We start from the raw sequence: 25,071 nt of genomic DNA on the forward strand, positions 1-25,071 counted from the left end.
TGAATCTTGTTTGCACTTAACCACATCCTTACAGGAATGTGGCCACAAAGAACTGCACACAATACTCCAAATGTAGTCTAGTCAACATTATTAACAAATATACAATTGTGCTGTGGAAAAACAAACTTCTAAGCTTCTGAACGCACGGACTAATGCTCCCTTAACACTTACACTGAGGATAAACTTCCAAACCTTCTTCAGTCTGGGCAACATTTCTTCATTCAATTTCTTGCTGTTTGAGTAATCCAAACAATATTCTGATTGACATCCACAATCTTTTCCATACTTTATTTCTGGACATGAGATAACAACATCCTGGGCAAACCAATTTTCTCAAGAAGCCAACTCGCCAGGGTGTCACATGGATTGGAAAGTATTAGCTATATGAAGAGGATTGCTTTCTCTGAAGTGTGGAGGCTGGGGGAGGAGTGGTTGGGGGGGGGGGGGGGGGCAGACCTGATAGAAGTTTATAAAAATATGAGACAGGGTAAAGCAGTCAGATTTTTCCCAGAGTATATATATCAAAGGTTAAAAGTTTGCGCACAATGTGCTCGTGGAACACAATGAGTCGAGCAATATCATGGAGAACAATAGACAGTCGGTCGTTCAGGCTGAAAATGCTTCATTGGGACTTAAATTTTGACGATCTATGGAGAACTTTGACAGTCATGGAGAACAATAGACAGTCAACCGTTCAGCCTGAAAACGCTTCAGTTGGACTTAAACTTTGATGGTCATGGAGAACTTAAGCTTTGACAGTCATGGAGAACTTAAACTTTGACGGTCATGGAGAACAATAGACAGTCAACCGTTCAGCCTGAAAGCGCTTCATTTGGACTTAAGCTTTGACGGTCATGGAGAACTTAAACTTTGACGGTCATGGAGAACAATGGACAGTCAACCGTTCAGCCTGAAAGCGCTTCATTTGGACTTAAGCTTTGACGGTCATGGAGAACTTAAGCTTTGACGGTCATGGAGAACTTAAACTTTGACGGTCATGGAGAACAATAGACAGTCAACCGTTCAGCCTGAAAGCGCTTCATTTGGACTTAAGCTTTGACGGTCATGGAGAACTTAAGCTTTGACGGTCATGGAGAACTTAAACTTTGACGGTCATGGAGAACAATAGACAGTCAACCGTTCAGCCTGAAAGCGCTTCATTTGGACTTAAGCTTTGACGGTCATGGAGAACTTAAGCTTTGACGGTCATGGAGAACTTAAACTTTGACGGTCATGGAGAACAATAGACAGTCAACCGTTCAGCCTGAAAGCGCTTCATTTGGACTTAAGCTTTGACGGTCATGGAGAACTTAAGCTTTGACGGTCATGGAGAACTTAAACTTTGACGGTCATGGAGAACAATAGACAGTCAACCGTTCAGCCTGAAAGCGCTTCATTTGGACTTAAGCTTTGACGGTCATGGAGAACTTAACCTTTGACGGTCATGGAGAACAATAGACAGTCAACCGTTCAGCCTGAAAGTGCTTCATTTGGACTTAAGCTTTGACGGTCATGGAGAACTTAAGCTTTGACGGTCATGGAGAACTTAAACTTTGACGGTCATGGAGAACTTAACCTTTGAAGGTCATGGAGAACAATAGACAGTCAACCGTTCAGCCTGAAAGCGCTTCATTTGGACTTAAGCTTTGACGGTCATGGAGAACTTAAACTTTGATGGTCATGAATAACAATAGGACAGTCGACTGTTCAGGCTGAAAATGCTTCATTGGGACTTAAACTTTGACGGCATATTTCCCTCCATGGATGCTGCCTGACCCACTGAGTTCCTCCAGCACATTGTGTGTTGCTCTAATTTTCCAGCAGCTGCAGTCTCTCTTGCTTGCCCAGTAAGTGCTAGAGGGCACAGCTTTGTGAGAGGGGGAAAGTCGTAAGACAATATGTGAGGTAATGCTTTCATCACAGAGAAGAGTGGTAGGGGTCTGGAATGTGCAGCCAGGGGGGAGTGGGAGCAGTGGAAACAGATATGTCAGTTGCAGATAAAAGGCAGATCAACATGTAGAGAAATGAAAGACATGGACCAAGTGCGGACAAATTAGATCAATTTAATTTGGCATCATGGTGAGCACAAATATCATGGTCAGAAGGGGCTTATCCTGTACAATACTGTTCTATGTTAAGGCAACAATTATGATTAAAATGATACAATGGTCTTTAATTTAGTTTTGGTTTCTATGCTCTGTTATGTGAGTTAAAGATTGGGATGCTGGCCAGGGATTGGTAGATTTAAATGCTTGCTCATTGTTGTAACAAAAGATGCAGTTTCTCCAATAACTCCATTTGGAAATACATAGAAAAACTATAGAACACAAAAATAGGCTCCTCAGCCTATCTAGTCTGTGCCAAACTATTATTCTGCCTAGTTGTGGTGATACAACAAATACACTGGCCACACTCCTACTGCAGGGGGGAACCACTGTACCTGGGAGGCTGACCCCACCTGGTGGATGTCAATCACCACCCAGTATAAAGACTTGAGCCGGCCCCTCCACACGTGGAGTCAGCAAAGATACTAAGACTGGTGTACAAATTTAAGCTAATTAAACCTATTGTACAGTCTGTGGATTTTGCATCAGAATCATTTGCACAGGAGTGCTCACACTAGTCCCATTGACCTGCACCTAGACTACATCCCTCCTGTCCAAATTTGTCTTAAATCTCAAAATTGAGCCTTCTTTTACCAATTCAGCTGTTAGCTCATTCCACACTCCTACCAAGGCTCCCCTCAATGTTCCCTTTAAAATTTTCACCTCTCACCCTGAACACATGTCCTCTAGTTTTTAACTTCACCTAACCTCGGTGGGAAAACCCAGCTTGCATTTACACTATATATACCCATCATAATTTTGTATACAACTCCTCACATTCTTCTACACTTCAGTGAATAAAGTCATAACCTTTTTAACCTTTCCCTATAACCAAGTTCTGGCAAACTCCTTGTAAATCTCCTCTTGACTCTTTCAATCTCATTAATATCCTTCCTGCAGTTAGATGACTAAAACTGCACACAATATTCCAAATTTGGTTTCACCAATATCTTATATACCATACAACTCCCATAAAAATTCAATAGTTTGATTTATAAAGGCCAGTGTGACAAAAGTTCAGTTCATGACTTTATCTAGCAAATGACCAGAAATCAATCAATCAACTCCTTTATCAAACTTGAACTTCTTAATTAAGTTTTTGCACTCTCATTTGATGCAGTTTCATCAGCTGGGCTTTGGTGATGCTTTTAATATCTCACTTTGGATTCCAATGGCCAAATATCTTTTGCATGAGCATGCACCACAGGCAAAGGCAATCCCTCTGTATAAAAGCAAGCTCATTAGCTTTGTGCACCTGACTCACCGTGGAGGCAGTGGGATGGTGAGATATAATTCTGCCAACAACATTTTTGAACAGTTTCATTTATTTTTTTTTAATTACATGATTTAAAATAGTCTTTTCACCCCCAGTGTGCAATGTTTTCAAGGCACTTAAAAAAGATACGAGTTAATCCTTTTATATTCTTAGCTGCCAGCTTCATTAGTTATGAAATATGTCACGAAATACCTCTGGGTGAGGAAATTGATCACATAAATTACTTCCCACCACTAACATGCCCAATGATATATGATTCTGAATATATGAACTTATCAGATTAACACCAATCTATTTGCAATATTAAAAATCTGCCTTGGCTTTCGAGCAGTGCATTCAACCATTGGATAACAACTGAGATGACGGAGTCTGTATCGATCATACCCATATATTCCCAAACGATTGTGCAAATTGAGTCTCAATTCACATTTGATTAAGTGTTTATAATTTTTTTTTCCAAACTTTCAAATGCTTTGCACTGACTAATATAAATACTGGAAGGATAAAAGTACAGTGATCTGAGAACATGCCAGTTTAATGCAATAACGGAAAAGTTTGAGAACCAGCAGCTCTTGCTTGATGGCTAACCCAGGGTAACAACAATCACAGGCAAACTGAACAAACAAATGTTCTACTTCATGGATGAAGATCCAAATCATGTATTGACTGCAGATTCTTACAAGTTAAATCAATCTCATTTCTTCTACATCATCAAAATTTGGAGGAGGGGCTTACGTTGGATGGGGCTGTGGAAGCAGGAGAAATGCCCAATACAAGCAAATACTTCATGAAGAAAAATGATGCAACCTCTTTGAACTTTAGGAAGATTTCTTAAACATTGAGGGTGAGCACATTTAAATTCATGGGAGTCACTTTCTCAGTGGATAATGGCATCATGAAGAAAGCACGTCAGTGCCTCTACTTCCTCAGTATTTGCAGAGGTTTGGTATGACATTGAAAATCTTGGCAAACTTTTACAGATATGTAGTGGGAAGTGTGCTAACTGGCTGCATCACAGCCTGGTATAGGGGCACCAATACCCCTGAGCAGAAAGCCCTGCAAAAGGTAATGGGGCCAGTACATCGTGGGCAAAACTCTCCCCAACATCATGAAGATCTACTTGGGATGTTGTTGTTGGAGAGCAGCAGGAATCATCAAAGATGCACACCACTCAGGACACACACTGTGTTCACTGTTGCCATCAGGAAAGAGGTAAAGGTGCCACAAGAGTCACAAGTCACACTACCAGGTGCAGGAGCAGTTACTATCCCTCCGCCTGTCATGATAATGAATATGTATGAGATGTACCAGAAGTCATGTGGTATGAGAGAGATAAGAACACAAGCAGGAGAACAAAGAAAACTGGAAAATAAAGCCACTGAGAAGTTTACCTGATAAAACTTGTGTTTAATGTTTTATTAACTTCACATTTCGGGCCACAAATGTGACACCGCCATCAGACTCCTAAAGAATAAACTCAATCAGAGACTAATTTAAGGACATTGTATTACATTATTTATAATGGTTTTTTTTTGGTATTGTACGGTTTGTTTACATTTCTCTCTTTTGTATGTATATCTTTTCTTAAATACAGTTTTTGTACTACCAATAAGTAGAAATTCTGCCTTTTTCCTGTGGGCAAGTCTGAATTGCCATTATTACTCACCCAAAATAAACTGTGCTCAACGAACACATGTAAACATACAAAGAAATGTGAACAAATTTAGTACGATACAGAGATTTTTAAAAAATCAATAAAGTGCAAAAGTAAAACTACTTAAATGAATCCCTAATTAAGTTTGTAGCTGAGATGGAGGGGTAGCAGCTGTTTCTGAACTGGGTGGTGCGAGACTTGTGGCATTCATACCTCTTTCTTGATGGTAGCAGTGAGAACAGAGCGTGTGCTGGGTGAAGATTGTTGTCAATCTTCCAAGGCAACGTTCCCTGTAGATGTTCTTGATGGTGGGAAGGTTTTGCCTGTGATGTCAAGGATTGTGTCCACTACCTTTTGCAGGGCTATTGGTATCCACATGGTGTAAAGGTCAGCACACTTTCCATCACACATGTAGAAATTTCCCAGGGTTTCTGATGTCATACTAAACCTCCACAAACTTCTGAGGAAGTAGAGGTGCTGCCATGCTTTCTTCACGATGCCACTAGTATGTTGAATCCAGGAAAATCCTCTGAGCTAGTGATTCTCAAGAACATAAATTTACATATCTTAATGGTAAATTTACGTATATGTATCTTCTTGAGTACAGTACTTTTGCACCACTAATCAGTGGCAATTCTGCTTTGCCCTCTGGGAAAAAAAATCTCAAGGTTGTTTATGTTCTCTGACAATAAATCTGAATTTTGATTATAAAAATGGCTTTCTGGAATCCTATCTTTGTTTTTATTTTGAATAAAACATTTTTGTTTCCTTTTATGCAACCATGACATAGAATAGTTGTGCAGTCGTTAATCTAATGGGCAAGCAGCCAGAATTCTGGATCATTAATCCAGACAAGAGAGTTCAAATGTTACCATGGAAACTGATGAATTTAACTTTAACTAATTAAATCAGGTTTCAATTTAAAAAAAAATTAGTCTCCATAACAGTAACCAAGAAATGAAAGGCTTGAGATGAAAATAAACATTTGTTTTACTCATATCTTTGAGGAAGGAAATGCACCATCCTTCCTTGGACTGGCTTTTAGAAGAATCCAAACTCATCACAAATGTTGACTCTTAACTCTTTCCTCAGTTCATGATGAGGTGAGGCCTCATTTTGAGTACAGGGTACATGTGGGCTCCTTATTTAAGAAAGGATGTGCTGGCATCGGAGAGAGTTCAGAGAAGATTTACAAGAATGATTCCTGGAATAAAGGGATTAGCATATGAGGAATGTTTAATAGCTCCTGGACTATACTGCTTGGGAGTTCAGCAGAATTTAAAATGTTGAAAGACCTGGACAGAGTAGATACAGCAAAGTTGTTTCCCGTGGTGGGAGAAGTTGGGACAAGGGGGTACAAGAGCCCCCTTTTAAAACAAAGATGCAGGGGAATTTCTTTTGTCAGAAAGTGGTGAACCTCTGGAATTTGCTGTCATGGGTGGCTGTGGAGAATATTGAAGTCAGAGATTGATAGGTATCTGAATTTTCAGGGCATCAAAGATTATGGGGAGTAAGCAGGGGGATGGGGCCGAGTGGATCAGCTCATGATGGAATGGCGGAGTTGGATCAATGGGCTGAATAGCCTACTTCTGCTCCTCTATCTTATGGTCTTCAGGGACAGTTCATGATGGGCAATAAACACGGGAAACACTAACATGCCAATTAGTGGACGATTTGCAAACCATTCATGATCACATGTGGGACCAGTGGGCAGGATTGGGGTCAATGTGCTGGAGGTTGTTGGTGAGGGCTGCTGGTGGGGGAAGGTTCAAACTAAAATGGCAGTGAAAGTGGAGTGCAAAAGACACAAAGATTACTATATTCTAAAACAACAATGAGTGTAAAGGGTGAAACACTAAAGTCTGCAGGCACTCAGATTGTAAAAAAAAACAAAAATGCGAGAGGAACTCAGCAGGTCATGCAACATCAAAGCCTATAGTTTTCGAAGCAAGGTCAGTGAATATGTGTGACATGGTAGCTGCAAAGCATCTGACTGGAAGTCAATTGAGGATCACCAAAATAGCCAAGGAGATCACTGGGGTCTCCCTTTCCTTTATTGATGGTTTTCACCGAGAGCATTGCTTAAATAGGGCTCAAAGAATTACAGAGGACTCTTTCCATCCAGCACCCAATATCTTTGACCTACTACCATCAGGAAGCATCAAAATCAGGACTGCCAAGCTGGGAAATAACTTCTTCCCACAGGCTGCAAAATTGATGAACCAAATAATTTACTTGATTCCAAGAACCTGCAACCAAGTATATCTTCCCAAAATATTTCTATTTATTTAAGTTATATATTTATGTGTTTATGTGATTGTAATGTGCTGTGTATTGTGTGTATACTGTATATGTGTGCACTGTGGTCTAGAGAAACTATGTTTTGTTTGGGTTGTCAAATGATAATAAACTTGAACTAGTGATACAAATCAATACAAAGGGATATGTATAGAAACGTAGTTGCAGGGTGATTGGAAATTAAATATACCAACTCTCACTTTAGAAGCATTTGCTGATGGAAGCCCTTTCCCACTATCTACTCAGTCATGTTCTTGTCCATTTCCATCCATCTCCTATTGACCTTCTTTGCTCTTGGGTTCCAATCCCCAATGACATTGGCAATGATTACAGCAAATCTCTTATCTCCTTAAGGAACCCTGGCTATGGCACGTCAGACCTTAACAAATTGCTAATACATCAATGCCTTTGTATATCGCCTCCTCAGTTCTCACTTCATCCATCAGGTCCACTACTGCTGAGATTTTGGCAGCATCTTTGGTTAAAAACTGACACAACATTCTCATTCTTCCTTCTAATCAGTTCCACTGGTCCTTTCACTACCTGCATTTAAGAAACGCTTAGACCGGCACATGGATGAAAGAAAAATGTTGGGTTAAGGGAAAGGGAGGGTTTAGTACATTTTTCAGGAAAGAATATATGGGTCGGCACAACTACAAGGCCCAAAGGGCTTGTAGTGCTGTTCTATGTTCTGCTTAATATTCCAGCAAATATTGTCTGTACCCTCCAAAAAGGTTTCATGTTTTTAAGGTGGGGCTGCAAGAAGAGATCACCGTTCTTCAGCTGAGACAGAACCAAGCATTTGCAATCAATGAAGCCAGAGATACCACATTCTTTCTTTTTTGTCTTCGTATTTTTGTGTTTCTATAGCATAATCTTTGTCAATTGCTTTGAAATTTTTGTCCTGACACTTTCTAAGATTCAAGCTGAAAGATTATCAGGTTGTCGGTTCTTGTATCTCTGAAATTTGTTTTGGCTATTTGTTAATAATTCTACAAATGACAAATGTTGCTTCTTAAAAATATCAATGACTAATAATGACGCACAAACATATCTGACATATATGGATTAAAAGGCAGTTCCAGGATATCAAGCAAATAAAAATCATGTTTTAGTTTCAGCTTGAAGCACTCCAGTCCAGCACCCTTGGGACCTGACTGGTGCCCGTCCACTGAAATTGCCTCCAATCAACTTCCTCCTGTTCTTTCCAAGTACAAACACTCCCTGATATCAGAAGGGTTTCAAAAGCTGCCCATTATCCATTAAGTTGGAAATGACTGAGATCGCTGGCGGGAAGGATCACAAAAGTTTCTCTGGGATGCGAATTAGCGACAGATTAGTATGGAGAAACTCAGAGGGTCATATAGCATAGAACAGGCTCTTGAGCCCAACTCATCCATGCTGACGACATTGACATTCTGGGCTAGTCCCATTTGCTTGCAATTATCACACTTCCTTCTGAAACCCTTTGATCAATAAATCTACTCAAATGTCTTTTGAATGTTGAAATTGTGCCTGCTCCTAAAGTTTCCTCAGGCAGCTCATTCTAGATTAGATGAGTTTCTAATGAAGCAAGCAAGTAAGTACTTTATTGGCATTGTGCAAGAAAATACAATGAAATTAAAAAACACAACCGCAGTACTCACAAATACAAGAGCATATAAAACAATAAAAACAAGAAAGGAGCATTAAAACAATATAAAATATAAATGCACTAATTGGCAGAGTTTAATTATAAAATAATTGTAAAATGTATGTTATAATTTTAGATCTTGATTGGAATTAGTTAATGAGTCCAGATCTGCACCAGAGGAGACCACAGGAAGTTGCTGGACCATAGAATATGTACCAGGGAGATGGACACCACAATCCCCTTTCTGCTGTTTAATTGGACATAAAGAAAATGTGGCTGCAGAAGGAAATATCTTGATCAAAGGATGCAAAATACATCAACAAGAAGCCTCTCCATTTGCATGGAATAAGGCCTGTCCAACAAATGGCCATTCTGTAACAAAGGCCCATTGAGACAAAATGTACTCTATGGATAACATTTTATGACATGGTCTTAGAACTGAAGCGCAGATTTCTGTTTCTTCACTGATAGTTGCTGATGCTCTGGTTCTAGTTCATCACTGAGGGGACACAGGACACCCGAGACAGTGGTGCAAGAGCGGGGAGGGGAGGTGCTGCAGGGAAATTCCTACTTACGCACTCGACACCGCAAACATTCACAATCTCCTGGTTTGGAAGTGATCAGAAACATTTTTTTATTTAAGTAATTGAGCATGAATAATTATTGCCAATGTTAAAGTTTGATCAAATGATTTTAACAAATGTTATGAAGGCAATGAATAATCACAACATTATCTGAAAGAAGCAGTTAATGAGCTGTAGGATTTGCTTTCAGAAATATTGATGTATGAGAACATGTTTCACATGTTCTGTGTCCAGCTCATGTGCTCCATTCAAAGAAAATCTCCTGAATCTAATCAAAGGAAGCCATTACTGATTTTTTTTTAAGTGCTACTTGACTGTTCCAACTCCACTATTCACTCCCCCTCAAGTTCCATGAGAGATAGTTCATCGGCTGCCAAAATCTACACCAAACAGTAGTTCGTTCTGTACTGAAGGGCAACTTTGGCAGAAAAGCTGCAACAAGATTATGCATTCCTCCCCACTGTTCAGCGGGGAACAAAGAGTGTCCTGATCTCAGCCACATCCAATCAGAGGCCAACATTTATTGTCCACACCTAACTCTCCTTGAGAGGGGTATTAGTGACCAATCATCCAGGACAGCAGAGGTCTGAGTAGTAAATATTTCAAAAGGCAGGAAAGTCCAAGATATTGATCCAGCAAATATGAGGGAATGTCGTTTCCCTCCAAATGACAGCTTGCAACTTGGAGGGATGATGTAAACAAAAAAATCTGCAGATACTGGGGTCCAGTGCAGTGCACAAATGTGCTGTAGAAACCCAGCAAGTCTTACATCTGTTGGAAGTAAAAGCCAGTTGATGTTTTGGGCACGAGCCTTCAGTAATTCTTCAGGAGTATTGAGATCTGGCACAATCCTGAATAAAAAGGTGAGGGATTTTAGTGTAAAGTTGGGATGGGAAGGAGAAAGAATGCAGGCTAACAGGTCAGAGGTCATTGGTGGATCTAGGTGGGATGGTAGAAGAGAAAGAAGCTGAGAAGTGATAGGGGAAGAGGGCAAAACATAGCTCTCCGATAGGAGAAGGAAGCCGGTGCCATCTTGGCAGTCTCCAACTAGATGACATCAATATCAACTACTCCAATTTCTTTTTACCCCCCGCCCCCACAGTCTCTCTCTCTCTTTTCCCTCCTCCATCTGTCTCCCTTCCTTGTGCTCCCCACCTCCTTGCCTTCCTTCACCAATTGTTTCAGAACTGTCAAGGGTTGAGCTGACTGAGGAGAGTTGACTTTTTGGGATCCTTGTATAACCCATCACATTGCCTGTTGCAGTGCACCAAAGTGCTGGAGAAATCTGCAGTTCATGCAGCATCCATGGAAAGTAAAAGGAAATTGAGGTTTCGGGCCCGAGTCCTTCTTCGAGAGCGCTGAAAATCAGGCAGTCTTGGGGACGGGGAGGAGGGGGTGAAATGTGCTGACAGGCTAAGAGGTAATATGCAGATACTAAAATTAATTTCAGATTTAGAGCACCTGCAGGCTTTTTAATTTGATTTTCTTTTTGTTTTTAGTTCAGAAGACATAATGAAATTTCAGTTCAGCAGGACATAATGACTGTATTATCAGCCTCTGTCTGACCGCTTACTTATTTCTGAACCATGTATTGGTGGAGGAAGTCAACAGGTCAGAGAGTGTCCGTACAAGTCTCTCCTGTAATTCTTTACCTGCTGAAGATTCCAGCATCTGTACTTTTTATATCTCCCTCGCTTATTCCTGTTGGTGTCAATCTCATACCTGACGGAAGACTCTGGAAGCAGTTGCCTTGTCCCTGGATTTGGTTCCAGCTGCCAGCTTCTGTTGTTGTCTGTCCCAGTATATGCAATGAGACCACAGACTAAACAGGGCAGAACAATTATGTGCACCTACATATAAATGCGCGCACACAAGTGCATATAAACACACACAAATGAGAGTAGGTACACGTGCACATATAAGCATATCCACAGACATGCACTTGTTTATGCATAGCCACATACACACATGCATGCATACAAACACGTGAACACTCGCACACTCTCACAAACACATATATACACATGCACAGATAGGCACACACAGCAGTATCGAAATTCATTTCTCCACACAGAGGACAAGTCATCAAATGGAGAATGGGCTATTTTAATGAGCAGGGTCTGCCAGCTGTTGGCACTGTTCCTACTCTAAAGACAACTGAGATCAGGCATTTCAGCTGAACTGCCTTCAGGCTCACCCTGTTTGTCACTGAGTTCCAGACACAGGAATGATTGTCAATGGTCATGGGGGTCAAGCAATTATGCCTGAGATAGGGAAACATTTCCCCATTCAAGCAATAGGAAATTTTGATGATTATTTATTCTGGAAAATTGTTGAGATTCAACCTTTGAACCGCTCAAGACAGATTTTTGGACACAAGATTTATGGGATTCAACGACAAGTGAAGTTCAATCTTCAATAGCAGTGGAGCAGGTTTGAAGTTTGTATGCCCCTCCACTCAGATTAATGCAGTGAGTCATGCAGCGTCCAAAGATTTATAACCAATGTTTTGTGCCTGAGCATGACCTGCTGAGTTTCTCCAGCACTTTTGTGCATTAGACTACATTCATAGCATCTGCAGACTTTCTTGTTCAAATCTATTGCCCAGACCTCTTGGGTAGCTTGCATCAAATGGCAAAAAAACTTAAAAAGTAAACTCTTGACCATATGGGAACCAGAATAATGGCCACCATAGAGATTAAAAACAAAAGAAGCGATTCAAAGAACTGAAGCAGATGGCCACTTTTGAGAATCTGGCTTTCTGGAATTTTAATGAGTGAATTGAGGTCAAGGTCTGTAGTGATATTGTGGAATTCATCCTTCTTTTATCCGATGTGGTCTAAGTCATGATTTAATTAGACAGATTCCATGTTGTACAATAAAGGAGCAGAATGCAGATAAGGTCCTGAATCCTGTTAGTGAATGCCAAGGGCTGCTGGAGTCAACCTGGTCAACAAGACCAATCTGGGCAGAAGGGCTCACATGAAAAACCTGAGAATGATCCCAGATCAGATGGTGTATGAAAGCCATGAGGTCCAGTGATCAAACTGGAGATCTGACATGTACCAAACCAAATTCATGACACGTCAACAGAGGACAGAAACATTTGGCAGATGGGAATTAGATCATCTCAGTCCAACAAATGAGACCAAATTCTAAGATGCAGTAGAGATAATTATACATGGATCAGTTAATCAAATCATCACAAACTCATCAATTGTAATTTTAAAAATTTTTAGTTTAATCACCATTGCAGATCATGGGTTTAACTCATTGCTTTTATATTAAAAAAGAATCAAAGACCTTTGTGTGAAAAGGCTCGATTTTAAAAAAAGGAGAATGTAACTTTCATGCTCACATAGAAAGGTTCATACAAAGATGATTTTTTTTTGCAAGATGGTTCTCATTAAATGATGCAGGAATGGTGATGTGACACAATCACGACCACATATCAGATGTGGGACTTCAGGTTACTAAATATTTAAAGATTCCTCCTTGTCATTTCATCAATTGTAGACGTTATTTGTGTGCATTGTATTAAAGTTATAAATAGCTAATTTATAAACAATCATTCCTTGATTTAATTAGGCATTGACTAGAGATTAAATCCTCTCCTAATTGTTATTTTTTTGAACCAGCAACCTCATAGCAATACATCAATATATTTTCTGCAGACCGTCACTGTGATTGCTTCAAGTGGAAACCCAAATTTTGCTGCAGGAGCTTAATGGGTTGAGCAGCAACAATGAGAGAAGAACCATCATCAACATTTTGGGTCAGAAGATTTTAGCTCACAAGATGTGAGGCAAAACATTGAGAATTCTTTTTCTCCCACAGATGCTTCTCAACTTCCTTCAGCAGACTGATTTTTTGCTCCAGATTTCAGCATCTACAATCTCACACATGCCTTTGAGGCTGGACTGCCATATCCATTCCACACAGAGATGCCTGCTACCATCAGGAAAAAGGTATAGGTGCCACAAGACTCACACAGTCAGGTTCAAGAACAGCTGCCAGACTCCTCAATAACAAACTTAATCAGGGACTTATTTAAGAGCTCTTACTTTTGATTTTTTTTTCTCTCTGCATTGCTCAGTTTGTTAACATTTCTTTATTTGTTTACATGTGTACATTGAGTCAGTTTTATTTTACATTACCATTAAATGGTAATTTTGCCTCACCTACAGGAAAAAAAATGAATCTCAGGGTTGCATGTGATGTCAAGTTTAGACTCTGACAATAAGTCTGGATCAATATAAATCTGGAGATGTTTGAAAGTTTAAAGTATTTAATTAGCAAAAAAAACCTGAAGATACTGGAAATCTGAAATAAAACCAGAAACTATAATGTTGACTCTACTACTTAGCTATTAATTGTTAGTGCTTCTCTATCCAAAGATGCAATCTGATCTACTGAGTGTTTCCAGCAGATCTTGCTTTTACGAAAGAATAGATTTGTTGCCAATGTCTTTCAAGTTAGTGTAGTGGTTAACACAATGCCATTTCAATACCAGCGACTGGGCTTTGAATTTGGTGCTGTCCGTAAGGAGTTTGCATTCTCCCTGTGTTTGTGCAGGTTTCCTCGGAGTGTTCCAGTTTCCTCTCACCCTTCAAAACGCATGGAGTTATTGAAACGGAACACTCAGGAAAAACACACACAGGCATGGGGAGTACATACAAACTCTTTATGGACAGCACCAATTTGAAATTCGAGTCACTGGCACTGTAATAGCATTGAGCTTAATCTTGTAAAAATAATTAATATTCATAAGAACATAATCTGTTCATGAAAGCAAATATGCCACCCTTATTAGGTCTGGCCAACATACGACTCCAGTCCAGACTCACCACTGTGATTGACTCCTTAGTTCACAGAATTACAGAGTTATTGCAGCACAGGAGAACATTCTGCCCATTGAGTCCTTCAAAAAAATATCCAGTTAGTCCACCATCCTCTGTAGCCATACAAATTATTTCTTTCCAGGTACCCATTCAGCTACATTAAGAACATAACAATTCAATCTACCTCCTCTATCAATATAAATTCGATTCACCACCCCTCCCCCCCCCCCCCCCCCACCTGTACTGGATGATGATGAAATTTATGAATTTGAATCTCAGATTTTTCTTGCAATTTATTGATCAATATTCAGCCACACAAAATATGCAACTTTTTTTGAGGCTCCAATGGCATTACCTTCCTCAGCGAAGACAGATGTAGTACTCATTTACGACCTGAGCTGTACTCCACTATTTCCATGAGTTAACCTCCTTTTTTTTCCTTCGGATCAATCTCACTTCTCCTGTTAAAATTCTTTCTCTACTCAAATCCGTATGCCATCAAATTTTTTTTATTCTTTTTGGTTTGTTATCAATATTTTTCTCTTGCTTTCTCTTTGCCACGGTTAATTTTTTTTATACTTCCCCTCTAAAAGTCCTGCAATCAGTCTGCTTCTCACTTGAGTTACCAAGCTGTCAGCATTCAAATTTTCTTCTTTTCAGTTGTATTTTATTCTCTTTCTTTCTGGCCACCAAGGAAACACAGGCTTTGATTTTCCTACCTTTCCCCCTTGTGGGAATGCAACAAGAGTTTAGCTGAGACATCTTCACCTCAAAGGTCTCCCAGTGTTCAATTACAGGATTCCTGCCAAGCCTTGATTCCAATATACCAGGGCCAGACTTGTTTTCATCCCTTTGAAATTGGCTTTCCTTTGATTGATTATTTTTACCTTGGAGTGGCCTTTATCCTTCCCCACAGCTAAACCACAGAATATAATGATTGCAGGGACAATTGAGTGTGGGCAATGAAAGCCAATAGTTCCATGAGGCAAGCATTCTGCTAAATGAATGAATAAAACTGATCTAATTGTTTCTAACATGCAATTTTAATTCTGCTGTAATCAAAAGAAATGGTGCAATATCTGCATCATTCAAAACAATTACAAATTAAAGTAGAATATACAGGTAACACACAGCAAGTTTGACATTGGAAACCTTAGCAAAGTTCTCTAGATTTGTAGCTGAAAGTGTGCTGACCGGCTGCAACATGGCCTGGTGTGGAGGCACCAATGCCTCTGGATGGAAAACTGGCAAAAAAAAACTCACCCTACCACCCAGAAAATCTACAAGTCATGCTGAAGTTGGAGAGCACAGCAACCATTAAGGATCCACACCACTCTGGACACGCTCTAATCTCGCTGCTGCCGTCAGTTAAGTGATATAGGTGCCATCAGACTCTTACGTCCAGGTTCAGAAATCGTTGTTACCCTTAACCATCAGACTCCTAAATAACAAACTCAACTATAGACTCATTTAAGGACTCTCACTTTGCACATTATTTATTATTGATTATTTATTTTCTGTATTGCACAATCTATTTATATTTCATTCTTTGTATACATATCTCTCTTTTGTATACGCATCTTTTCCTATGAACTGGTTTTTTGCACGACTGATAAGTAGAAATTGTGCCTGGCCTGCAGAGAAAAGAATCTCAGTTTTGTATGTAATGTCATGTAAGTACTCTGACAATACATCTGAACTTTGATCTTTAAGTCAGTATGCCTCTGTGGAAAGAGAAATGGTAAATTTGTTTCTTTTTCTACAAGTGCTGCAGGCCTGTTTATTTTCTCCATCTGCTTTTTTAAAATATATTTCAGATTTCCAGCATCTGCTTTTTTTTTTAAATTTCAAAGTAATTAAAATCTGTTTTTGCAACAAAAGGTTGGGACGCACTTCATGAATCCAGAAGGTAAGTTTACTGTCTGGAAAATCAAAATGGATTTTCTGAATGCATTTCTACCTGGTAATTATCTAGTATCTTTAGACTAGAGTTTCTGCAATAATTTACTGTCAGTCAAAAGTGAAACTTAAACATTACTCGTCAAAAAGCCTAAAACAAATCAGGAGGTTGTCAATCAGGCCTTCTCTTCCATCAATCCATTTTCACTCATGTTTATCTCAATAATCCTGGAGCCAGTTGGAAATTACATTTATCCATTACAAACTATTATTGTAATTCTTGGCAAAATGAGTCAGTGTCCCTCGTTTTTTTTCTCGTATTTTTCTCTTATTTTCTCACAACAGAGGGATGCAGTTAGCCATCGTCTATGTCAAACCCTCCTATTTATTTATATACAGTAAAAGTTCTGATTACTTGAGGCTGCCGGTTGCCAGAATTCTGGGGTTTTACTGTAATATTAATATAATGGAATCAGTTTTACTGCACAGAAATAGGTCCTTTGGAGAACTATGTCCATACCGACCAAGTTGTCCATCCAACATCCTATCCAGATGCAAAGCGGAGATTGCAATATCCATTAAACACAGTATCCCCATGCAAAATTAATTATTACATCCAAAGTACAAACTTTACAATGGATGAGAGCATCGATGGCATAGAGGGGCACAGATAGGGCAGATGGTTGAAACCTTTACCCCATAGCAGAGATACTTAAACTAGAAGGCCTAGAATAAAAGATCTGAAGAAGAACAGTTTCATCTAGAGGGTGGTTGGAATGTGGAACTCACTGCCAGAGTGGGATGTAGAGGCAGGCAACACAACATTTAAGAATATTTAGTGGAGCTTGTGTGTTGCCAAAGGATAGAATGCTCTGTACGAGATATTGGTCAATGGGTTAAGTATAGATGGGTACTTGGCAATTGGCCTGGATGCAGTTGGCAAGAGGACCTGTTTTATGGGTCTCTGATTCTCTAAAGCAAAGGTTCACAACAGGAATAACTACAGTTTTATTAGAGGGGCTGAATATACCACAAAAAGTGGTCTTGGTGACCATGGGCACATTTGGTCTATTGGTAAAGATCCCATGGCTGCTGGGATACCACCACCAACATGCTCACCAAGATCTTCATCCCTTCAATAGAGGCCTGCTTGCTCCCATGCTATTCTTTCCAAGTCCCTTTTTGCACTTCATGGCTAGTCATGATATCAGACAGACTGCAGATAGTCATAGAGCCATAGAGTCATACTTTTTCTCTAACTTACCCATACTGATCAAAATGGCCCACCCACACTAGTCTCATCTGCCTGTCCATGGCCCAAATCCCTCCAAACCTATCCATATCTGAATGTTTCTTAAACATTCAACTACATCCTCCGCCACCTTATTCCATGCACCCAAGGCTCCCCGTCCAAAAAGGTTATCTCTCTGGTTCCAACTGAATCTCTCCCCCCTCACCTACAGCCTCTGTCCATTGGTGAGATCTAGACAAAAATTACTGGACCCCTTTTTTGTTGAATTGGATTCCAGATCTCGACAATTCCTCTTTCCTTTTTTTTTCTTTTTTTTTGTCTTCTTTCTTCCCTATCCTTTTCTTCATTTATTTAGGATTTTGTTGGGGTGCAGTCAGGGGGATGGAGGGTATATTTGGAACATGTACCATTGGTTAATTCACATTTAATTATTTATCTGTGATAGTAATTTTGGTACTGTTTGTTGATAAAATCAAAATAAAATATTTAAAAAACTCCTATGTCCATTAGTTACCTACCCATACTCTGAAGAAAAGACTCTGAAGATTCATCCCATTTATTTCTTTTATGATTTTGTACACCTCCATGAGATCATCCCTCATCTTCTTACACTCCAAGGAATAAAGCCCTCACTTGCTCAAACTCTCTCTAGAGTTCAGGCCCAGCAACGTCCTTGTAAATCTCTGCACCCTCTCCAGCTTGGCAACATCTGTTAAAGTAAGAAGTCACCATTGGATAGTTTTTTGAACAACAGAGGAACTAAGGGTTATGGGGAAAAGGCAGGAAATAGTGTTAAATCCAAGGCCAGATCAGCCATGATCTTATTGAAGGGTGGAGCAGGCTCAATAAGCCAGATGACTGTGTGCTAATTGGCGTAGAATGGACTGCTGTACTCTGTAAACCTATCAACGTCCATGGAAACATTCACAATATGAAATATTGTGGTGGACTTTATCCTGGTGCTATGTCCCTCCACTGATAATGAGAGGGATGTCTGTCAGTCCATCATCACAGAAATGGAACCTGAGCCATAGCTCTGGGATTGGAACAGCTTCATTTTTTGTCCTTGCATTCACTAAAGCTGGTGATAGAGACCCAACAATTAACCCTGCTCTCCCCCTCCCCCCACCAATCCTACTCCACCCTCTAATAATTAACTTGACTGTCTGAAGATGAAGCAGATTTTCTATCTTTTAAAAAATTCCTTAGGCATAAAATCAACTTGATTTTACTGTGGTCAGTGAGATGACTTCATTCAGTTGGGCATGGCAGTAATAAAATTCACACACAAGCAACATCTCCTCCATTAAACCAGGGTACTGTTCGAGACTGGGAGCACAGCTTCTTCATTTAAAAGAAAGAAAGAAAGCCTTAACGTTCTGCTTAATTATAACCTCCTTTGTCACAGTCTTCTTCCCGACCTTGAACGATTCTTCTCTAACCAAATGTTGGCAGCTCCCCATAAATTCAAGGGAGATATTGGTTTGCCAAGAACTGGGGGAGTGTTGAAGAGAAATACAGATCATTGAGACATACAGCATGAAAGGATGGCATTTGGTCTATCAAGTTTGTATTGAACATCTGCCTTCCATTTACACTAAGACCACATAAATCTCATTTTTTAAAAAAATTCTCCTCATGTTCTCATCAATTTCCCCATGATTCTCTCATTCATCGAAGCACGAGGAGCAATTTCTAGTGAGTTGCGTGACTTTTAGAAGTTGGAGGAAATTAGAACCTTGGGGGTGGTGAAACTTGCTTGGCTACAAGGAGAGTACGCAACTCCATGCAGACAGCACTAGAAGTTAGGATTGAACCCGAGTCTCTGGTGCCGCAATGCTGTAACTCTGCTTGACAACCTCTTAACGTGAAGTCCACTTTTCTGGGCTTGTGGTTGGTCACCACCAGATTCAAGGACAGTTACTTTCCTGCTGTTATCAGAGTGCTGAATGAACCTCCCCCTTCCAATAAAACTATGATGCCTGTGCTTTGTTCTAACTGTTCTCTCTCTATCTCTGCTCTTGTGCACTGCTTTACGAACTGTACCGTGTCTGGGATGTTAAGGTCAACTACTCGCAAAACCACATGTCTCTCCACCTCGGTACATGTGACAATGAACTTAAACTGCATTGGACAACTCAATAAAAGCAGGTGGACTTTGGCTGGAAAGTTGCATTCGTTCATTTTGTCAAAATGGTTTAACTCACATTAAGAATGTCCTTGAGAATCATTCACTTCTGTCCTGCCATGCATTTAATACAATTGCATTACTTCTGTCTGCCACATTATTAATTGCCAAATATAATTCCTATTGGCTGCCTGAGAGATCATAGACATATACTTGTACATCCTCATTTACAAGAGGGCAGGTTGCTAATTTAACATACCTAATTGAAGTCTCAATTGATAATGTGCTGCGTTCACACCTCATTGATACCAATTATTCTCCCTTATGAATTCATTTCAGTCCCTTCGCCTTACATTTGTACAATTATTAGAAGCTTCTATTCACACTTTTTAACTGGTTCAAGGGAATACCATAGTTTTGATGAAGAGTTCTGAGTCCAAGTACTTACTTTACTGACAAAAAAAGTAAATTGGGAAATGAACATACACTTTGATCCTTAGCCCTTAGCCCTTATTCCCTTGGTATTCTGGACTGATGATGGAATGAGGAAAATATAATGGTTTCCTTGAACAAAAACTATATTCTGGAGGTATTAAAGCAGGACATGAGAAAAAGAATGGTTGAAGTTACAGAACCCTTCGTTCAGAAAACATTGTTTGCTTTAGTTTCCAGCATCTTCAGTCTCGTGTTTTACCATTTCCTGTCTGTTTTGATATACTGACATGGTATGAGCCTTCAGCATTCAGGGTGTGCTTACACAAAGCAAAAAGTCTTCAAATAAATATAAATTATAGAAGAGAATCAATTCACAAAAGTCAAGCTATCTGCATAAATTTTAAACAATTAAAATATTAATTTATTTGGAGAGGTTCCTGGATATTAGGTGGTATAAAGGGTGAGAAGGAGAGAGGCAAGTCAAGGTCAGTCAAATGCTGATCCTTTGTTTAAGAAGGAAAATAAGGATAATCCAGGAAATTATGGGCCTCATTATTGGTCAGGGAACTATTGGAGAGAACATTTTGGATTGGAACGGCATGGCCAGATGAGGGACAGATGGAGTAGCTTTTTGTGGGGCACAACACATCTTGCAAACTTCATTGAGTTTTTGAGAAGATGACAAAGATGATTGGTAAGGGTGGTCCATATGGACTTTAATAAGGCACTTGATAAAGTCCCTCATGGTAGGCTAATCTAGAAGGTATGATGGATGCATGTGATCCATGGTGAATTGACAGCTTCGATTCAGAAATGCCTTGTCCATTGTGGTAACAGGGAGTTATTTAGGCTGGAGGGTCATGACCAGTCGTGTTTTGTAGTGATAATTTCTGTGACCCCTGTTATTTGTGTTCAATATAAATGAATTGGATGAAAAAATAGATGGGTGGGTCAGTAAATTTGCAGGTGGCACAAAGACTGGAGGTGTTCTGGACAATGTACAGGGCCGTCAAAAAATATAACAGGATGTAGACCAGTTACAGGTATGAAGAAAGAAATGGCAGATAGATTTTAGTCCAGACAAGTGGGAGGTGTTGAACTCTCTGAGAGGCCAAATGCAAGGGGAAAGTATTAATGTGCAGAAGGTACTGGGAAGGGGTGGGGTGGGGAATTTAGGTTCACAGTCCTTGAAAGTGGCTATACAAATAGATAGAAAGGTAAAGAAGGCATTGGGGACATTTGCCTTAATTGAGAGAGGCCGTGAGTATACCTTGATGAAGGACTCAAGCCCGAAACGTTGGTGATATATATTCACCTTTGCTACATAAAGGCACTGTTTGACCTGCTGAGTTTCTCCAGCATTTGTGTGTTTTTTTTTTCAGTTAACCACAGTGGCAACAGAATCCTGTGTTTTACCAGTGAGTATAAGAGTAAAGAAGACATCTTGCAGCTATTTAAAACTGTGGTTGGTTCACCCTTGGAATACTGTGTGCAATTCTAGTCACCCCATTAGAGGAGGAATGTGGAGCTTTGGAAAGAGTACAGAAGAGATTTACCAGGAGGTGCATAGAGTAGGTTTGAGCTATGGGGAGAGATTTGATAATTTGGATTGTTTTCTCCGGAGCATCAGGGGTTGAGGGGAGACCAAATCAAAGTTTATAAAAACTTTGGGACACAGTCAGAAACTTTATCCATATATTGTCACATATGAGAGGGATTGTTTTAAGGTGATGGAGGAGGAGGAGGGGTTTAAAGGGATTATCAGGAACGTTATTTATGTAGAGAGTGTTAGGTGCCTAGAATAGGTTGCCAGAGATATTAGTGGAAGTAGATATGATAGTTGCATTTAGGGGCTTTGAATGTGAGAGGAATATGTATCTTATGTAAGCAGTAAAGACTTGGTTTAATTTGAGATTTATGTTCAGCCAGACATCACAGGCCGAAGAGCCTTCTCCTGTGCTGTACTGTTCCGGCTTCTATCTTTTGATCAAAATTTAGTTCACATTTTCATCCAATACCTGTATCCTCGTATAGCTCTAAAGATACTTGTGCCTTGAGTGCTTCTCTACAACCACCCACATCAGCAAGGCCTGAAAAATACCTCTCAGATTCGCCAACTCATTTGATTATTTTAACTTCCCAAATTCCCTTGCAGAATTGATTGATTTTCCTTTTATCCTCAGACGCAGAAACAATGAAAAGAAGGGAATAATATTCTGCCAGAGTCTTTGTCAGACAAATATTGCTATTAACAATTTTGGCATGGATGGTGTCTAGGTTCATGGACCATCACATTTTTCAATGCACAATACATTGCTTCAACCATCAAAACTTGCAGATCATAAACTCTTTGTATAAAAACAAGAGGAAAATTATGTTTACCTGAACACCATCCATCATTGCACTCAGTGATTTATTACTCGAAGCATTCTAAAGCATCAATAAATTTTGAGACGTGCCTATGGCGCTTTTCCTTCAAGCATCTTTGAAGTCTGAAGCAAGTCGCTTGTGGTGGGAAAAAAAAAGCCTGTTTCTAATGTTGCCATTCAATGTTAAATAACTGCTGCAACTTACAAAGAAGCAGGAGCTGCATTCCAGGAATTGATTTACCTATCAATCCTTGTGTCTGTCCTATACTGCAATTATTTTCAGTGAATTATTATGAAATGACCAAAAATCTTGTTTCTATTCTTTCTTAATAATCGCACACCATGATTAAATGTTGAAACAGATGACTGTGCACATACTGTAACAGCATCACAGTGCAGTTCAATATCAATGAGGCTTTCTCTCCAAAAGGCAAAGCAATTTCAATACATTGTGACTCTTCATTTCCGGTACATCTCCCAGGTGCCTCACATTGAGCCATTTTACATGAGCATTAAAATGTATTTGAAAACAAACTGGGGGAAAGGTTATTGTTCAGCTTTGGGATAAATGCCAAGTCCAACAATGTTCCTTAAGTGTAGAAATGCTGGAAAATTACAGAGCCCCCCACCCCCATGAATTTTCAGTGTTCAAAATTAATTTCATTTGGTAATCCAGTTTGTAGATACTATGTAATGAATCAAAAGCAGAACAGTGTGGGTGCTGGAAATGTCATAAACAGAAAATGTAATTAAAAACCAAGTAAAACACCCACTAACTCTGGCCCATTCCAACATTTTCTGAAGTAAATACTACTGGAGGAACTCAGCACCAGCGGAGGCAGAGGGATGGTCAATATCTTGGGTTGAGTCTCTGTATCAGCGACCACCATTTCAGTTAAAGAGAAGAAAAAAAACACCTCCATTACTTGTCAATGTGGTCTTAGAACCCTTTGCTTCTTCCTGGAAAACATCTTTCTGCTTCCACAGATGCTGCCTGACCCACTGAGTTCCTTCAGCAATTTTTTAATTTTAGCTCAACATTCCAGCATTCACAGACTCGTGCATCTCCAGCTTTCTCTGTTTTTGTTTCAGATGTGAGGACAAGAATAGCAGTTATCATGGGGGCCTTTGACATGCATATATATATAGGTTAGGTGAATCAGGTAGGTCGAAGCACCTTGAGGATGACTTCATAGAATGCATATGGTATGGCTTTCTTGAAAAGCACATTACTGAACCTACAAGGGAACATGCTATCTTGGATCTGGTCCTGTGCAATGAGACATGTAAAATTAGCAATCTTCTAGTTAGGGATCCTCTTGGAAAGAGTGATCACAGTATGATTGAGTTTATCATACAAATAGAAGGTGCAATAGTTCAGTCTAAAGCAAGGGTATAAATGCCTAACAAGGGAAACTACAAGGGGATGAGGGATGAGTTGGATATGGTAGACTGGGAACGCAGATTATATGGAGGGATGACAGAGGAACATTGCAGGACTTTCAAAGAGATTTTTCATGGTACTCAACAAAAGTATATTCCAGTTAAATGCAAGGACAGTAAGGGTGCGGGCGGCCAACCTTGGATAACTAAGGAAATAAAGGAAGGCATCAAACTGAAAACTCATGCTTTCAAAGTTGGCATGAGGAATGGTAAACCAAAAAAATGGGAAAACTTTAAGAACCAACAAAGAACTACGAAGCAAGCAATAAAGAAAGGGAAGGTAGACTATGAGAAAATACAGGCATTAAGAAAAATAGTAGAAGTGTTTATAATTATATAACGTGCAAAAGAGTAGCTAAAGTGAAGGTTGGACTCTTGGAAGATGAGAAGGGGAATTTATATGAGGAAATGGCTGAGGTCTTGAATAACTACTTTGTGTTGGTTTTCAAAGTGGAGGACACTTTGAACATGCCATAGACGGGTATTATGGATCTGATGGGAAGTAAGTACTTGAATGTAATAGCTATCACTAAAGAGACTACACTCAGAAAACTTGAGGGTCTAAAGATAGATAAATCCCTTAGTCCTGATGGAATGCATCCCAGGGTACTGAAAAAAAATGGCAAAAGTTATAGTTGAGGCTCTGGTGATAATTTGCCAAAATTCTCTGGACTTTGTGCAGGTCCCTGTAGATTTATAGATGGCAAATGTAATATCATTATACAAAAAAGGATGTAGGCAGGGAACTATAGGCCAGGTAGTTTAACATCTGTAGTTGGGAAAATGCTTGAAGCTATCATTAAAGAAGAAATAGTGAGGCATCCAGAGTAAAATGGATCCATCAGGTAGAAGCAGCATGGTCTCAGCAAAGCCAGGTCCTGTTTGACAAATTTGCAGAGTTCTTTGATGATATAATGGATGTGGTAGATAGAGGGGAGCAGATGTATGTTGTTTGTCTGGATTTTCAGAAGGCATTCAATCAGGTGCAACATAAAAGACAGAGAAAATAAGGATGCATGGAGTTGGGAGTGATTTATTAACCAATAAACAGCAGAGAGTTGGTATACAGGGGTGTTTTTCTGATTGGCAATCGGTGGTGATCAGAGTGCCACGGGAGTCAGTGCTGGGCCTGGAATGGTTCACAATGATCTGGA

The 25,071-nt window shown here is 39.7% G+C and overlaps 1 long non-coding RNA gene across 1 annotated transcript; it reads left to right on the forward strand.

Moving 5' to 3' along the window:
- Nucleotides 1-1,962: 1,962 nt before the first annotated feature.
- On the forward strand, nucleotides 1,963-8,827 carry LOC138741720 (uncharacterized). Its single transcript, XR_011343705.1, has 2 exons — nucleotides 1,963-2,079; nucleotides 8,449-8,827. It is a non-coding gene; the product is annotated as an uncharacterized lncRNA (long non-coding RNA).
- Nucleotides 8,828-25,071: the final 16,244 nt, after the last annotated feature.

Source organism: Narcine bancroftii, chromosome 8 (genome assembly GCF_036971445.1).
Source record: "Narcine bancroftii isolate sNarBan1 chromosome 8, sNarBan1.hap1, whole genome shotgun sequence".
Classification (NCBI taxonomy): Eukaryota; Metazoa; Chordata; class Chondrichthyes; order Torpediniformes; family Narcinidae; genus Narcine; species Narcine bancroftii.